The following is a 16,673-nucleotide window of genomic DNA, read 5'->3' on the forward strand; positions in this document are numbered from 1 at the left end:
AAAGTGGAGGCAATAAAGAGTTTTAAGGCACCACAAAGCAGGTGCGAGCTTCGGAGATTCCTCGGCAGTATTGGTCACTATCGTCGTTTTTTGAAGAACTTTGCAACAATAGTGGTCCCTCTCACTGAATTGCTTAAGATAGAAAATACGTCTGGACTGATGTGTGTCAGAATAGTTTTGATGCAGCCAAGGAGATCTTATGTAATTATCCAGTTATGGCTGCACCAAACTTTGATAAGACATTTAATCTTGCTGTAGATGCTAGTAATGTGGGTGCAGGAGCTGTGTTAATGCAGGACGAGGATCATGGCGTAGAGCATCCTGTTTGTTATTTCAGTAAGAAGTTTTCTGTTCCTCAACGTAATTATTCTGTTATTGAAAAGGAACTATTGGCTCTAATCCTCGCCCTGCAGCACTTTTCTGTGTATGTCCCTGCATTTGGACCTACTGTCATTGTATATAGTGATCATCACCTACTCAAATTGCTGAATAATTTGAAGATGAAAAATCAGCAATTGATGCATTGGAGTTTGTTCCTTCTGGAGTTTCATTTGGATGTTAGACATATTAAGGGTGCTGACAATGCCATCGCAGCATCGCTGATTGTCATCTTCATAAGAACGAATTTTTCTAAAGGAAAATTCTTTCTTAGATGTGGGCATGTTACGTGTGTAAGAGTATATATATGTTTTTTGTGTATATGTATGTATAACGTATGCGTATTACCACAGTGTGTGTGTACTTGTTCTCACTAGTTCGTTGTTTGTACATTTATAAAGTTTTAGTTACCTTCTGTTTGCTCTCTCGACGCGGGTGTGACCAAAATTGTTTTTAATATCAATGACTTTGGTGGAGCTTGGACAGGCGCGACAGATTAGTATTCATGAGCGATATTTATGATGTTTGGAGTGTGGGAGGAGAGACTGAGATGCTTAGCTATTTTCTGTATGTTTTTTTGTCTCGCCCCAGATGCGTGTAGTTGCGTGCATGCGACCAGAGCGTATATAAGGTTGAAGATTTTGGATGGTGAGTTTTTTTTAGGGTTGGCATCGAGAGAGGATGTGTCTGAGTGGAGAAGAGAGGGAGGGGAGGCAGTGTTTTGTGTATTGTATATACTGTATTTCTGGACTTTTTTTCACTTCGTATCAGCATCCTATAGCAAGTATTATTATTATTATTATTATTATTAGTTATATTATTATCATTTGTGGCAACTGAGTGCAGTTTAGTTATCTTTTTGTATTATTTTATTTCTTCCGTTTGCAAGTTTGTTCCCAGACTTTAATGGGATTATTCAGGGTATTTTCAGTTTTTTTTTTCTTTTTCCTCATTCTTTTGTGTTTTGTCACTGTAAATATTATAAATATTATTAGCTTGTATTATATTAGGTATATTTTTCATTGAGTTTACTTTGCCCTTGCTAACGTCAGCTAATTTTATTTACTTTCGGACCTGTGTTGCGAGATTGGTGTTAGTTTTTTTTTTTATTATTGTTTTTCGACACAACCATTTGTTCATTTCACTTTTCACTTTTTTTCTCAGTATATATATATATATATATATATATATATAGTAGCAGGGGTACCCGGCTTTGCCCGGACCAAGAAGGGGGACACCATAATCCTATTTGTTCTAGTTCAGTCTCCGTTAAGACCATGTACCTCTTATGCTCTTATGCTTTTGAGAGGAATTATAAGAGGTCCAGGAACTTGATATCTCAGCTTCCGCAAACTAATGCACAATATTTGTGGGCACTTGTTTACCACTACTGATGATCTCATGTGACCTCCGACCGGTGACCTCAAATGACTTCGAAGGTGAACCCCACATAGCCTGTGTCCGAACTGGAGATCATGTGAGTCTCTGCCAAAAACTGGGCTGCAATGGTACCGGCGTTGACCAGGCCACAAAAGTGAAAACGCCACCAGTGACCTGAAATGACTCGGATCTGAATTTTCACCCTCTGAAACCATCCTCGAGTCACCCTGATTTAGAATATAAATGGGTCTTGGGGTGATTGAAGGACAAACAAACCAACAAACAATGCGGCTCTTTTATTAATATAAATGGAGAGAGAGAGGGGGGGGGAGAGAGAGAGAGAGATCACACTGCACTTCACTATCCTCGTTTATCCTAGTGCAGCAAACTATGTCAGTGTTAAAAGCCTGCAAATGGCTTCCAAGAGAATATCAGGTCTAACATGCTAAATTAATCCATGAGGAAAATGTTCTACACAGCTTCGAGCCAGCGAGATTAAGGCTTAGTGGGTGTTGTGGTAGAGACTTTTAGTGAAACAGGCAGTATGCTTGGAAAACAAGGAGGAGGCCAGAAACCTAATTACATGCTATTTGCAAAAGGTGGATGTAACCTATGTAAGTTTGCCCAGAAATGAAATGAAATGAAATGGCGATAAGCATGGCACATTTGTTATATTTGTCTAAAATGTCCAAACATAAAAACAGTTACGACACAGGAGAGAGAGAGAGAGAGAGAGAGTGAGAGAACTGAAAAAACCTGGTCAAAAGCATCATACACTGGTGTAATTGTCATGGAAGGTGGAGTTATAATTTAACTGTCCCGAAACAGAGCACTAACAGTTATTGCTTACTTGTATCTCGTTTCAGGATTCAGAGTAAACAGTATAACCTACCAGTAGAGGCGAATCTGTTGTTTGATAACTTTGTAGTTATTTCTGTGGATGGTTGGAAAACGTATCATGAGATCTTTCAAACTAAAGTTTGAATATGAATATGTTTCTCTTTTTAATAAAGTTATCATATTCTCAGCATTATGAATGTTGTTGCTGCTGAAGATGTTGTTGCTTTACCCAGGTCTGTCTGGTTGCGCAGACCCATTTACCACATGCTAGCAATCGCATTCCTGACAGACAGCGCCTAACCAAGGTCTTAAGAGGGTTCTCTCACGTGGAGAGGTTAAGGAAAAAAGGAGGATGCATAGGCCCTCTGCAGGACAGGGGCATTCACATTCCCTGAGCCAGACACTTGCCCAAGCTGCATTCCAGTGATGCGACCGTGAGGACGATGCAAGGATATGACAGATATAATTCTTTACTACAGCAACTTGTTTCCAAGACTACTATTGTTTCTGCATGCAGTCTTACAAAAATACTCAGACTATACGAATACTTCTTTTAGAATCACATCTTTGATGGCCGCACCAACCTCAATCATATGCACTTCCCCAGCACATTCCAAAAGGAGTCGTATGTATTCGGACACAACTCAGACACACCCCAGACGCAGACCAGGCACATCACCAATACCCCACCCCCATCCCTTCAACACTCCCTCCCCACCCACCCAAAGATGTGACACTCATAAATCTTCGACTGCATCTTGTCAGATATCACCCTTCAAACAGGTACAATGACTCAGTGAATGAGCGAGTGACAGTCTGTGACAAACTCTGTATCTGGCTGCCGTTGTGGGTGTGGAAATGTAACCAAGAGATAATTTGTATTAATTTCTTTAGTAGGGGCAACAAATTCCATAATATTTTCATACAGACCAGATTATTGTCATATAGAGTAGGCGATGGAGCATATTATGACCAACACGAAAAGTGCAGAGGGTTAATCGTTATGAAACCCCTGCAGTACGATGACTAGCTTTGTATTTTACTTTTCATACTTCCAGAAGTAGTAGGTGCTGGTGACCACCGTCCACGTACTTGATGTGTTGCTGCCTACTTCATCCATTACCTTTAGCATTCTATATTAGTGCCTGTCCTCCTCTCTTCCTGTTTCTGTCTTTACTTTTCTTTCTACTTCAGAGAGCTCTACAGAGAATCATAAGTCAAATGGTATTCTTTAACCCCCCCCCAAAAAAAAAATAAATATAATGCCTGGTGGTAACCATATAATCGGATCATAAGGTGAGGTGGAGCCTCCTATGGTGCCCCTGTTAACCTGATGAAGAGACGCAAATGTGCATCTAGCCAGAAATCAACCTCCACATTTTTCCCAGCGACTTGCTGTGGTGAGGCGCTGTCAACCACAAAATAACATTATTTTACCGCATGGGGCAACCCAATAAGGGCGGTTGCTTCCCTGTGATTGATGGGTCTGCTCGGCCTAACAGACAAAGGTTGATGAACAACAATAAGTACGACCAAATAACTTTGTTCAGCTAAGGAGAGCGCCATACAGGTGAAGGAGTTATTGAATAATATATCAAACTCTTCAGTTGCGAAATATCACCTAAGCTTAATCGCATCGCCTGAGGTGACACAGATAATATGAAAATATGTTCCCAAGTTGAAGAGATTAAAGGAAAGTAGCCTTAAACTGTCAAGAGTTATGCAAGAGGAACAGAGAAAGGAGTGGGTGACTATTGGCCGTCAAATAACACATCAAAAGATAACAAGAATACCTTATTCAAATTAGGGTGAGTGACCGTACAACCAGTGTAAGTATTGTTATAGTGTGTGTGTGTGTGTGTGTGTGTGTGTGTGTGTGTGTGTGTTCTTACCTAATTGTTCTTACCAAATTGTATCTTTACAGGAATGAGTCAAGCTCGTACTGTCTCAAGTGTTAAACCATTTTTATCGGACATATCCTTAAAGTTATGAATTGTTGTGGCACACACTATTTCATTCGGTAATGCATTCCACTGATCAATTGCCCTATTTGGGAAACTAAAATTCCTTACGCCTTTATTGCCTCTCTCTCTCTCTCTCTCTCTCTCTTTTTTTTTTTTTTTTTCAGTGTCATCTTGCTGATGCATCCCCATAGGTTATGTAATCATTTACGTCTATTTTCTCCTTCCCTGATATGCATTTATATAGCATAATCATGTCTCCTCTTTTTCTTCTCTCCTGTAGTGTAGGTAGATTCAGTTTCTCTAGTATTTCTTCATAGCTTAGATCCCTTAAGCTTGGTACCCATCTTGTAGCGGCCGTTTGAACTTTCTCAATCTTATCTATGTGGTTTTTGAGATGAGGACTCCAGACTACTGACACATACTCCAGGGTTGGTCTGATGAATGATGTTATGATCTTTCTTAGCGTGTCTTCATTTATGTATGTGAATGCTATTCTCATAATTGCAAGCAGTGTACACATGTTCTCACTGATGTGGTCAGCCGGATATAGTCTTTTTATTGATAATCACACCTAGGTCCTTCTCCTTTTCTAATGTGTGCAGGGTTTTACTTCCTAACTTATAATCCCAATCAGGTCTTTTTCCACTATTACCAAACTTTATTACATGACACTTGTCCACATTGAATTCCATTTGCCATCTATTGCTCCATTCATGAAATTTATTTAATTGTTCTTGTAGCTTTTCACAAGAGTCTGTGTTAGTAGCCTAATTCTCCTCTGTATTTTTGCATCATCAGCAAACATATTTAGATAGCTTTCATTTCCAATGTTACTGTCTATATCATTTATATACACTAAAGATATTACTGGTGCCAGGACTGAGCCCTGTGGAACTCCGCTAGTCACTTCCCTCAATGATGAGTAATTTCCCCTTAGTACTGTTCTCATTTCTCTTTGTTTGAGAAAATCTTGCATCCAACAATACAGTTTGCCTCGGATTCCTCCTTGGTAGTACAGTTTCCATAAAAGTCTTTGGTGCGGTACTCTGTCAAATGCTTTCTTGAAATCTAAATAGATACTGTCCACCCATCCTTCTATGTTCTGTAATGTTTCTGTTACTCTGTCATAGTAGCTCACTAATCTATCTGTTACTCTGTCATAGTAGCTCACTAGATTAGTAACACATGATTTTCCCATTCTGAAACCAAACTGTCTTTCTGTAATCATATTGTGTTCTTCTAAATGATTCACCCAAACTTTACTTTTCAGCTTTTCTAATATCTTGCTTACAACACTGGTTAGTGATACTGGTCGGTAATTGAGTGGATTTTGTCTATTCCCGTTCTCGAATATGGGAACAATGTTTGTTTTCTTCCAAATATCAGGTGGTCTACCTTGTCCCAAGGATTCCTTGAAAATTAAAGATAATGGTTTACTTAACTCCTTTGCACATTCATGGAACACCCAACATGAAATTTCATCAGGACCATTTGCTTTTCCTTTGTCTAATTTACTTAACTCCTTCTGTATTTCTTTTTCTGATATTTGTATGACTGGTAGTATGTGTAGGCATGCATGTTCCACATAATCCCTCTCCAAATTATTTCCATCCATCCATTGCCAGACGCCATGTATCCCAAATGGGGTGGCCAAGGGCTTAGAGTTAATTGTTTTACAGGGAGGGGCACTAATCCTCCACCAACCCCACTTGACACGTAGGGATGCCAACAGCATCTGGTGTTCCCAGGCGGTCACCCATGCAAGTACTAACCAGACCCAACGTTGCTTAACTTCGCTGATCGGATGGGAAGCGGTGTACTCAACGTGGCATGGCCGTTGCTTCTGTAAAAACTGATTTGAAAGTGTTATTTAGTGCTTCAAAAATATCCTTCTCTTCTGTGTAGGTGATCCTCTCATCTATAATGGATTGTATTTTATCTTTTACTTTGGTTTTGCTTCTGATATAACTGTAAAATAGCTTCGGTTGATCACTACTTTTATTTATGATGTCCTCCTCAAACTGTTTTTGGGCTTCCTTCCTTATTCTTGTATAATCGTTTCTTGCCTCTTTATAATTGTAATATGCCCTTTCACTATTGTGTCTTCCGTATCTGTTCCACAAGAAATCCCTTTTTTCTTTTGATTTTTTACATTCTGCATTAAACCATTTTTTTATTTTCTGTTCTGCTTCATTATGCTGTGGGATGTACTTCTTGAATCCTATTTCATAAAGTTCACAGAATTTTCTATATATAACATCTAAATCTTGTCCTCTAATCTCTTTTTCCCAATCTGTTTCTAAGAAGTATTTCTTTAGGTCATGATAGTTGCCCTTTTTGCAGTAAGGGCTATTTTTGTACCTTTCATTACTATTAACTATGTCATATGCAATCCTGAAGATGTAATTTAATACTGTGTGATCGCTTTTGCCAAATGGAGGGTGATACATTATATTGTCAGTATCATTTTCTTGCCTAGTAAATAAAAGATCTAGTACTGATGGTGTGTCAAGTCCTCTTTTTCTGGTGCTTTCTTTTACATGTTGTGTTAGGAAAAACTCCTGCACAAGGTCCAGGAGCTTTTGGTCCCAGCAGCTTTCCTGGCTTGTTGTATCTATAGTATTCAAATTTATATTTGTAATGAAATCTCCAGTTAGTATAATTCTTTCAGATTTCTCCTCCATTCTATGTAGTAATGCTCTAAAACTTTGAACTGTTTTCTCTGCCAGGTCTTCATATTTGCGTTTTTCCCAAATGTTTGATCTCGGTGGAATGTATAAATTTGTCACAATTACTTTCCCTTCAGGTGTACTAATCTCTAATGCGATCAGTTCTACCTGTGAGGATACATCTAGTTCTATTTCCTTGACTTGCAGATTTTTCTTTGTTAATATAATTCCTCCTCCTTTTTTTTAGTTTCTGTCTCTTCTCCATATATTGTATTCCTCTAGGTTTTGTGTATCGTTTGATATCCTTAGTGTTATTTTTGTTCCAGTTAGGCAGACAATATGTGGTTCCTTTTCTTTAATATAATCATTCATCTCTAGTAATTTAGATACCATTTCATCTACATTAGAGTACATCAACTTAAGCATCTTGTTTACATACTTGTCAAGACTTGGGTCTGCTACCTTTCTCCTTTTTATTCCCTCCTGTTTATGGACCACTTTCGAACCTGCAATCAAATTACTTTGTAAAAAAAAAAAATGTGTTCTTCTCTTCTTCTGAACTTCCCTCATTCTTTGTTCTTGCCTCCTCCCTCCTGTCTTTTAGTAATCCAAGTTTCTCTAGAATTAGGCATCTTTTTATCCATAAATTTTTGAAGTCCTCTTTTTCCATAAGGTTATTTGCATTTTTCAGTATTTCCTCCACAGTGTTTACACTACCTTCAGGGGCCTTGAATTATTTCTGTCATATTTCCCTAGCCTTTTGTGTTCCTCTTATGTTTTTACTACATATTTCCTCTGACACTTCCTTCAATATGTTCATTACATTTGTCATCACCATTTGGTCTCTCAAAATCTTGTTTTTTTTATTTCTTCCTCCTCTATACCAGTGATTACTATAGATTTGTTGATGTCTGCTGAATCATTGACCAATTTTGGTTTGTTTTGGATTATTTTCTACACTTCCTTTTTAATGCTGTTTTCTTCCATTCTTGTTTCTAAGTTTTTCTTTACTTTCACCATTCCACCATATGTGGTTTCCACATCATTTTTTTAAGCTTTGCATCGCTTCATTTACCTGGGTTATCTTCTCACTATCACTGCTATGATTTATCAGAGTGCTTGCCTGCCTTATTGTCTCTGTATCATTTCTGAACTCTTCCTTAATACTCTCATAGTTGACAACTGTGCTTGCCATTTCACTAATGTTCCTCCTAAGTGTACCCACCTCAACTGATAATTCATCTATTGTTAGTATCTTATTAATCTCCTTTACTAAATTTTCATTTTCTTCCTTCTGCATGTGCAACTGCTTTTTAATTTCGTCTATTTCACTCTGAAAAGCCTTCTCTAGTCTGCGCACTCGTTCTACCAGTTTATTATGCGTTTCCATTTCCCTAATTCATGGTAGATATCATCCTTCTTTTTACCTTTGTCCCTTTTTTTTAACTCCTTCCAAAGTTCATTTGCTAAGATGGTGGTCATCATCTGGTACTAACAGAAAGCTTCTACTTACAGTTTTGCATTCCTCTTCGTCGCAGTCTAAACAGTCAACACTGAATCAGCTGAGCCGTGTTTTCGCGACCTTAAAAGTCAAGATATTTTGACTAATCTTGATATCGTGTATTGACTATCGTGCTGATACTTGTTTTCGCGAGCACCAAAAGTCAAGACAGTTTTGAATTTTGAGCATGACTAGTCAAGATTAGTCAATGTTCCTCCCGAGGTATTTTGACTGATACTGACTTTCCATTTTGTAAACAAACCCAGCGCTACCGAAGTCGAGCCAAACTTGTGAGAGAAGACGAAAGAGCTTGTGGCCTATTGAGATGTAAATGTGGTCTCATATAAGTTTATTTGAAATGAAGAATCCAAATTTGCTGCCAGCTGATACCTGTGGTGGCGCCATCTGGCAGCAACTTTAGTAAAAAGTTTTTCATTTAAGCCCATCGAGGCATAAACGTGGTCCCATATAAGGTTACTTGACATTGCTAGTTACAGTTACAGCAAACTGTCTGAAACAAGAGCATCGCCGCAGGTCCCAGAGCAATTTTACTCTTGTTTTTCCCTGATGCTACCACAGCATGAGGGTCTTGAGGATTTTGGCAATTTTACCTGTGTCCAGCAACAATGGAACAGCTGCCCTTTCATCTGACTCCAAAATTTCAAGCAAAAGCCCCGTCTGGTCGATCACATGATGAATAGCATCATTTAATTCCTCTACTTGCAGAAAATCTCCCAAGGCAGCATATAACGCACGAACAAATGTTTATAGATGGCTCTGCTGTAAAGGCAATACAATTTTGCCGACCCGTTTTCGCAACACGCACTTGAAACTCAGTATCAGTCAAAATGGATATCAAGATGATCTTGACTTGAAAATGTCACGAAAACGCGACTCAGATTTGCTTGTTTTGGCACTGTTGCCTACTTCGTTTGTATTATGTTAGTGGAATAACACTTATATTTAACCTTCCTCATTTATATTAGAGCACTATTTAGTTGGACCTCAGGTGCCTTGTCCTTGTAGTACCGCAACTGCTGCTCCATGCTCTTGAGGCCAAACCAGGTGAGGGAGGCAAAGTTGCCCTAAGAGAGTTGCCGAGCCGAAGCAGAGGGCGTGGGACTCGCCGGTGCTTAAGCCTCAGATGAAGGGGTAGGCACATTCTGAAGCACCACGGGAGACACAGAAGGGGTGGGAACTCCTACCTCAGGTGATGATGAGGGCTCATCGTCCCCAACTTCCATGGGCACAGCAGGGAGGGGCTGCGAGGTAGACCGGCGGGAAATAGCACGCCCTGACAGTCTGATCCTCGTTGGGGGGGTTGAGGGCTGCAGCTGCATCACCCTCGGAACCAAAGACGTGGGGGTCGCAGGGGGCCCAGAACGATGACACAGGGCCCTCCTCCCAGGCCTCCTCTGCACCATGGGTGTGGAGGAAAAAGACTCGGGGATTATGATGGCAGAGAGCCCATTGGCCTTGAAGATGGCAGGCAGGTGCTGGGCAAAAACTGCCAAATCTCCCCCCGAGAAGGCCTTGGCAACCTCCACACACATAGTAACGATGGCGGAGGCAGAGGAGGCAGGGAAGGAAGCAGAAGCCACAGCTTGAGGCTGGCACTGGCGCCGATGACAGAAAAGGGCGTGGGGAGAGCCCCGCACCACCTGGCCTGCAGGGCCAGTAACAAAGGCAGCTGCAGGACCCTTGGCGCTCTCCTCCACCACTAACTCCAGCACCACGCCAGCAGCAGCTGAAGGCATAGTATGGGCTGGGTTAGGGGCTACAATGGAGGAGCAGTGGATAAAAACGTCATCGCCTGTGTCCCGACGAGTCAGGAAGTCTTACCTCTTCCTCACGTGGTACCACCGTACTTGCCTCACCACCTTAGCCTCATGCCTCCGTGTTCCGCATCCTCAGCTAGCTTTATATTCTTCTTGGTACGAGCCGTGGTGCAACAGAAAAAACAGACTCCTTGCAAGTCGCCCTGGCTGGCGTGAACCCCCCCTCACTTGTAATAATCTCTGCCCCATCCTATATAAGCCTGCATTGCTCTCGAAACTTCGTGGTTACTCTTGACAGGCAACAGTTGCCAACTCGGAAACAGCCCAAAATATGCCAGTGTTGTCTTACATTACGTAACACTCTAAATCATTTACCATACGAACTTAAACTAAATATTCTAGCAAGCAATCATTTGAATAAAACATTATAGAGAAAAAGAGCACACAAATTAATGCAAAACTTACGAAATAACTACACTCACAAACAGCAGGCAAACTGGCAACTCTGACACGTACCGATCTTGGAACTTACGGTACGAGAAACATCTCGAAGATACGAAACAACCTAACTGGCAAAGCCCCTTTCACAACAATATGAACGATGTAAGACCATCAGATTCTTTAGTTGTTCACAGTGATGAGTATAATCACTTACCCAATTTGGAGGAGGCACAAATAATACACAAGAGTTTATATAAACGTGTAAGCAGGGCAATGGAAGCAACTCATATTTGAGCAAACAAGGGTAGCACTACTAGCCATCGTGACGGCTTTCTGTGCTGGGAGAGGTTGAGCGCGGAAATAGCAATTGGGTGGGGCGGCGAGGTCACGTCAGGTCACTGGGGGGGTGGACACCCAGCAGGACGAAGTGATCCCACGGGTACTTAAGCAGCTCACGTCAGTCCGAATGTAATATTCTCTTTGATAAAGGCCTCTGGTTGAAACGTTAGAGAATAAACTCCAGCCTCTCGCATGTGTTTTTCCTAACCTTCCTGTAGAATCCACTCGTCAGTCTGGAATATATCATCATCATCATCATCATCAACCGTTTGAGTATCCACTGCAGGACCGGCCTATCCCGACCGAAGTCGGGACGATACAGCCAATGTATCTTTACCAAGTGGCTTAGGCTGTCTGGTAGAGATTGTATGTAGGGTGAGAAGTGCTTGTAAGTGTAATTGTAGTGTTGGAGTGGCTTTGGATGTGTGTGTGTGTGTGTGTGTGTGTGTGTGTGTGTGTGTGTGTGTGTGTGTAGTAGACTGAGATGATGGTCCCTTCAGATTTCATGCAGTATATACATTATAACTAAGAAATTACAAGAAAGAATTTCAAATAGTTCAGCACAAGTTTGGAATTTTATGTACTCAGTGTCTGAATGAAACTAATTAAGAAGCATTAGGCTGAAGTGGAAGCACAGGCATTATCAGGCCTAGCCAAACAACGAAGGAGTAAAACACCTCTTTTCCAAAAATCTTTTGCGAGTACCTGACGTACAGATTCGCCCTAAGAGAGGCTATCGCATTTAAAAGTTTAAAAGCGATTATTTGGTGGATATTTAGCAACATATCGTTTTCTCCTGACGATCCTGATAACATTTTTCTTCACAGCTGGCCAAATGACAGCAATGGGGGATAACAAAAAATTAACTTGCTCGTAGTATGGCGCCACAATTTTTTTATATTTTTTAGTCTGTTTCTGTTCCTATATATTAACGTATGTATAGATATACCAATATACATGTAAAACAATTAATCTGATGTTACTTTTGTGTGGTTTCAACTTGGGAAAGGACACCAAACCCCGTTGGAATTATTGTTAGGATAAATAATGGTTATATCCCCAGTCTACCTCAGTTCGTGAGTGCAGATTCATCTTACACACACACACACACACACACACACACAGTATCTGGGCCATTGCAATATCCGGCGCTGCTTTCCAAGCTATATTAAACCAATTACGGCTATATTATGCAATTTCTGGTGTCGAAACGGGATATAACTGGCAGTTCTATGCAATATTCAGCGTCATGGCTAAGTGGCACTGTATTAGTGTATTAGTCTATTATATCATTAATTTATTGTATTTTAAGCTTAAATAACTCCTGGGAAAGTTTTTAGGATAGAGGGTCGAGACGAATAGTAACGTAATATGTGGCTTGATGCCGAATATCGAGCCAACGGGGGGCACTATGCAATATCCTGAGTTTCATATTAATTGGGGTAGGGCTTGGCTGAACTTTGCAAGAAAATTGAGATTTTATTGTATATATATATATATATATATATATATATATATATATATATATATATATATATAATGCCACGTTGAGTACACCGCTTCCCATCCGATCAGCGAACGTTGGGTCTGGTTAGTACTTGGATGGGTGACCGCCTGGGAACACCAGATGCTGTTGGCATCCCTACGTCAAGTGGGGATGGTGGAGGATTAGTGCCCCTCCCTGTAAAACAATTAACTCTAAGCCATTGGCCACCCCATTTGGGATACATGGCGTCTGGCAATGGATGGATGGTAGATGGGGGTGCCCATCATCTACCCACTTCGTGTAGTGATACTTTGTTTTTAGGTTGTCTCTACACTGAGTGGCAAGCCAAATGATTTCCTGTAAACCAGGAAAACATTTACAACGCTGGGTGGTAATCTTATAACCAACTAACACGTGTTTCCTACCTGACCCAAGTGGGTTGGCGGAGGGTTAGTGCCCCTCCCCGGAAAACAAATAAAAATATAAACAAGAAGCCTCGGACCAGGACTGACCAAAAGTTGACGACAAAGGACCGAACAAAGGACACGATACTGATGGCAACTTGGAATGTAAGGGGTGCAAATTTCAAAGTGAAAGAAAGAGAGATTGTCCAGCTGCTTGAGGGTGCGAAAGTGGATGTATGTGGGTTCACGGAAACTAAATGGAGAGGTGAGAGTGTGAGGGAATGGGAGTATGGAAGGGTATATGTGCAGGAGTAAGTGAGAATGAGACGGCAAAAGAAGGAGTGTGTATTGTTGTGAGTAACAGATGGAAGGAGAATATAAGAGAATATGGATCAGTTGGCTCGAGGATTGTGTGGGTAAGACTGAAAGTTGGACTACAAAAGTGGGCAAGTGTGTGCATGTATGCGCCAACGCAACATCGTGCAAGCAGAGTGAGAGAAGAGTTCTGGACAAATGTGGAAGCATGCATGGAAAAATTTGAATGGAATGAGAGAGTGTTCTTGATTGGAGATATGAACGGAAAGGAAGGGAATGGGAAGGTGGATGGAGTAGTTGGTGAGTGGGGTGAGCCTGCAGAGATGGATGAGAATAGCAGTGCTTTAGTGGACACTTGTGCTGGGAGGGGGTTGGTAATAGCTAATACCCTCTTCAGGCACAAAATGATCCACAGGTATACATGGCAAGTGATGAGAAGGGTGGGTGGTGAACTGAAAGAACGGAAGGCAATGATTGATTATGTGTGTGTGAATGAAAGGATGAGGTGTATAATGGATGCAAGAGTATATAGAGGTTGGGGGAATGGACTTTTGGACCACCACTTGGTGGTGGTCAGAATTAAAGTCCAAATAAAATGGAGAAATAGAAGTAGCGAAGGACATGAGGAAGAAGTACATACAAGGAGAGTGGAAAAGTTATAAAAGGATGCAAAAAAGGCAGAATATAAGACGGAAGAGGAAGAGCGATTGGGTAAACATAGATTGGAGCAGATGGTGGACGTGGAAGATGTGTGCAAGATAATCACAGAAGAAATCTGTGCAGCATGTAAGGTTGTGGAGTGAAGAGAAGACGAAAGGGGGTGCAGGGAACAGCATGGTGGACTGAAGAGGTGAGAGAGGCTGAGGCACAAACGAAGAAAGTATATAGTGAGTGGATGAGAAACAGGCGTGGAAGAAGTTGAGAGACGGAAGAGAGAGTTATATGTAGAGAGGAAGAGAGAGGTGAAAAGATTAGTAAGAGAGAGTATGAAGAGAGTGGATGAGGAATTTGGAAGGAACTTTAGTGTAAAGTGGAGGGAATGTAAGAAAATTTTCTGGAAAGAGGTAAAGAAAGTTAGACAAGGTGCCTAAAAAGTTAGCTGGGGAGTGAAAGATAAATATGGTAGATTTCTATTGGAGAAAGGAGAAAAGGTGAGCAGATGGAGGGAACACTTTGAGGAATTGTTGAACATAGAGAATGAAAGTAATGCAAAGTATAAGTGGCTGGGGAATGGCTGGGAGAAGGGGGGAGGGGAGAAGACAGGAAAAAATCAGTAGGATGGAAGTTGTGCAAGCAATGAAGGAAGTTAAAATGGGGAAAGCCCCAGGAATTGATGGAGTGTGTGGTGAAATGCTGAAGCGTGGGGGAGAGATAGTAGTAGAATGGATGTGGAAGATGTGCAGATTGGCCTGGGAAGAAGGTAGAGTCCCGGAGGATTGGAAGTCAGGGGTAATTACTCCCCTGTACAAAGGAAAAGGGGAAAAAGGAGTGTGGTAATCATAGGGGCGTTAGTCTTCTTAGTGTAATAGGAAAAGCATATGGCAAGATACTTATTGACAGAGTTAGGGAAATAACAGAGGAATTAGTTGGAGAAGAACAGGGAGGTTTTAGGAAGGGAAAAGGTTGTGTAGATCAGATATTCATTCTTTGATCTTTAGTGGAAAAGTTTCTAGAGAAGGGAAAGAAGTTGTATGCAGCCTTCTTGGATTTGGAGAAAGTATATGACAGGGTGGATAGACAAGGATTGTGGAAAGTATTAAGAATATAATATTATGGGGTAGATGGGAAGTTGTTGAAGGCCGTGAAGAGTATGTATGGGGGTGTTAAGGCTGCAATGCATGTGGATAGCGAAATGAGTGAATTTTTCTATTTGAAGGTTGGATTGAAACAGAGATGTGTCATGTATCCATGGTTGTTCAATCTGCATATGGATGGGGTTATAAAGGGGATGCAAGGTAGGGCAGTGGATGTTCGGGCGGCTCTAGTGAGAGAGGGCAGTGTTTAGAAACTACCTGTACTGTTGTTTGCAGATGACACTGTCTTGTTAAGTGAAGATGAATTGGAGCTGCAAGGCTTGGTGAATGAGTTTGGGAGTGTATGTATGAAACGGAATCTAAAGGTGAAGGTAGGGAAGAGTAAAGTTATGGTCTTCGAGAGAAACGAAGTCAGTTAATGTACAGTGAGGCTGGAGGAGGAGGAAATGGAAAATGTGAGTGCGTTTAAGTACTTGGGTAGCGTGATGAGTAAGGATGGAAGTTTAGAGGGTGAAGTGCTTGAAAGGGTGCAACAGGGAAGAAAGGTTCCTGGTTCCTTGATAACAGTGATAAGAAACAGGGAAGTGAGCATGGAAGTGAAAAAGCTACTACATGACAGTACTGTGATACCAACTCTATGGAAGTGAAGCTTGGACCTTGTTCGAGGGACAGAAGGCAAGAGTGAGAGCAGTGGAAATGAGTTATTTGAGAGGAGTATGTGGAGTCACATGGAGAGATCGAATGACAATTGAGGAAGAGAGAGAGCATTGTGGTGTGGGTGTGGATGTTATAGGAAACATTAGGAAAAACACACTGAGGTGGTTTGGACATGTGGAGAAGATGGAGAGCGAGAGACTGACGAGAAGAGTGTACGTAAATGAGGTGGAGGTGGAGAGAGGGAGGGGCAGGCCAAGGATGAGATGGAGGGATGGAGTGGAGAGGTATATGAGACAGGGGGGTATGAGCTGGGAGCAGGGCAGTGAAATGGCGGGGGACAGGGAGGCGATTTGTTTGTGGCTACCCCTTACGGGATTAAGGGGTCTGGCAGTATATATATATATATATATATATAACCAGGGACTGGTGAGTTGCTATCTACAACAAGCAATACAATTTTTTTTTCTTCAAGCTACCTGGGGTGAGGTTAGAAATACTGTTGTTACAAATGAAGGTAACACAGCAAAATTTTTGTTCTGTTGATCAGTTCCCCATAAACCTATTAGCCACTGTGTAGAGTATAACTTTCAGTACGGAGGCTACCCACACACAGCTCTTCTCAATAGGGTGAAGTCAAAGGCTTCATCTCATTAACTCTCCTCCTGTCTATGGCTCCCTTCAACTTCTGTCTCTACAAAGCACCGTTGCATCTTTATCTCTTTTCTGTCGCTACTTCAATGGTCACTGCTCCTCTGAACTGTCTGCTT

General features: G+C 41.2%; 1 non-coding gene across 1 annotated transcript; it reads right to left on the reverse strand.

The window, feature by feature from the left end:
• Positions 1-6,285: 6,285 nt before the first annotated feature.
• LOC145405935 (5S ribosomal RNA) lies at positions 6,286-6,404 on the reverse strand. The gene has a single exon (XR_013898472.1). It is a non-coding gene; the product is annotated as a 5S ribosomal RNA (ribosomal RNA).
• Between the last annotated feature and the right edge of the window lie 10,269 nt (positions 6,405-16,673).

This window comes from Coenobita brevimanus, chromosome 68, assembly GCF_032717465.1.
Source record: "Coenobita brevimanus isolate Jiangsu-jjx chromosome 68, ASM3271746v2, whole genome shotgun sequence".
In the NCBI taxonomy this organism is placed as follows: domain Eukaryota; kingdom Metazoa; phylum Arthropoda; class Malacostraca; order Decapoda; family Coenobitidae; genus Coenobita; species Coenobita brevimanus.